Source organism: Ochotona princeps, chromosome 26 (genome assembly GCF_030435755.1).
Source record: "Ochotona princeps isolate mOchPri1 chromosome 26, mOchPri1.hap1, whole genome shotgun sequence".
NCBI classification, from domain to species: Eukaryota; Metazoa; Chordata; class Mammalia; order Lagomorpha; family Ochotonidae; genus Ochotona; species Ochotona princeps.
Window position 1 is genome coordinate 22,691,173 of NC_080857.1, and position 2,238 is coordinate 22,693,410.

Consider the following 2,238-nt stretch of genomic DNA (forward strand, 5'->3'; position numbering starts at 1 on the left):
GCTGCTCTGCTTCCCATCCAGCTCCCTGCTTATGGCCTGGGAAAGCAGTAGAGGATGGCCCAAAGCCTTGGGACCCTGCACCTGCATGGGAGACCTGCAAGAAGCTCCTGGATCCTGGATTCAGATCAGCTCAGTTCCAGCCAGTGTGATATTTAGGGAGTGAACCAGCAGGTGCAAGATCTTTTTCCTCTCTGTCTCTCCTTCTCTCTGTAAATCTGATCTGTTTTCCCAACAGAAATAAATAAATCTAAAGAAGAAAGAAAGAAAGATACTACACTTGATCTTAGCCAAAAGGCCGAGAAGCGATTAAAGAAAGAAAGAAGAAAAGGAAGAAAGAAAGATTGGTTGAGGTAGGCATTTGGTGCAGTGGGTAAGCCACAGCTCCCCATCCCTGTGTCCCGTATCTGAATGCCTGGTGGAAGTCCCAGTTGCTCTGCTTCCAATCCAGCTTCCTGCTAATCAGCAAATGATGGCTCAAATATTTGCATTCCTGTCACTCATGTGCACCCAGATGGAGTTCCAAGCTCCTGGTGTCAGCCTAGTCAGCCCTGGATATTGCAGACAACTGGGGAGTGAACCAACACATGGACAATCTCTCTGTCTTTCTGCCTTTTTAATAAAAATGGAAGTAAATGAAGAGAGGTTTATTTGGGTCACTGTTCTGGAAACCGACAGCATGGTGCCACTTTCTGCTCAGTTCCTGGTGAGAGCCTCATGCTGTGTTAGCTCATGCCGGGAAGGTTGGAGAGGAGTGGGCACAAGCAGGAAGAGCATGTGTGCCAGCCACAGCAGGTGCCGGGCTCCCTGTAGAACAACTGCCCTCACCATTACCACACCAGGCCTACGAAAGCAAGAATGCTCTCCTGCAAGAAAAATGTGAACTCATTCACAAAGACAGATCCTCATGGCCCAAACACCTCTTACAGACCTCCCTGCTTCCCAACACCAAGGCTCAACATGAGTGACAGCAGGGACAAGCCACAGTCAAACCCTTGCTGAGGTTAATGGTCAACCTGTCAAATCAGAGGATTCACCCACCCTCCATGGCAGGTGCTGCGGACCCTGCAGGCGTGAGCGCCAAACGGCCGCCTCTTTATTTCCTTTGTTGGTCTCTCTCTCCTAAGAGAACTGAAATGACAACCTTGAGAAGACCGTGCAAAGGAGAAAGGGAAAGAAAGAGGTGGAGGAAAGAGGGAGAGAGAGAGGATAGAGAGAGAGAGGCCACTTGGGGAGTGAACCAGTAGGCAGAAGATCTTTCTCTCTGTCTCTCCTTCTCTCTGTATATCTGCATTTACAATAAAAATAAATAATTTTTAAAAATAGCTTTTAGGGCCCCTTTTAGCTTTTATTAAAAATAAATCTTTTTTTAAAAATAGCTTTTAATTCCATCTTCCATGAACTTTTTGAAGTGTTTTTGTATTTCTAAGACTTTTTTTTTGGATGCAGCATTTCTTTATTGGAGGGAGAGCAGGGCTATTTGAGACAGCTTCATCTGACCCGGTGCCAAACACATTCTGCTACAGGATCTGCGGCTGTCAACAAGATTGGCCTCTGCTAGATGGTAAACGCCACAAGGCAAGGGCTGGACTGACTCTGCTGTGTGTAGCAGGACCTCCAGAAAACACTGAGCACATGGTAGGACTCGATAGCTTAAACAGGGAAGTTTTCTTATTCATTTGAAAGGCAGGAAGAGAGAGGGAATGAATCTTCCATCTGCTGGTTCATTTGACAGACGTGTGTAACAGCCCTTGGACGCCAGGCTGACGCCAGTAGCCAAGAACTCCATCTGAGTTTCCCATGTGAGCAGCAGGTACCCAAGTACCTGAGCCATCACATTGCTTCTCAGCGTTTTGGCTAAGATGAAGTGTGTTTGAGCCATCACCTGCTGCTCCCAGTGCATTAGCAGGAAGCTGTATGAGAAATAGGGATGGATCCAGCTGCTCCCTGCAGGATGTGGGCATTCCAAGTGGCAGCTTAACCCATTGTGACATTCATTGCCCCTCAAAAACTTAATGGATGAATGAAGGCATTCTCTCTGGGTATAGTACCATCTGTTCTAAGGCTGTTGGGAGAATTCAGAAAGAGGATAAGTCAGGTGCTTGGGACTTGATGGGAGCTCAGGAAAAGGCCGCTTTGTTAACAATCTTTTCTGTTAAGGCAAAATCACAAACATTCTGGTTTTCCTCTAATTCTGCTCCCATGCTCCCCTGGGACTTCAGCTGGGGCCTAGGATGGCAG

General features: G+C 47.2%; 1 pseudogene; it reads right to left on the reverse strand.

The window, feature by feature from the left end:
• Nucleotides 1-218: 218 nt before the first annotated feature.
• LOC118759822 (U2 spliceosomal RNA) lies at nt 219-307 on the reverse strand (annotated as a pseudogene).
• Nucleotides 308-2,238: the final 1,931 nt, after the last annotated feature.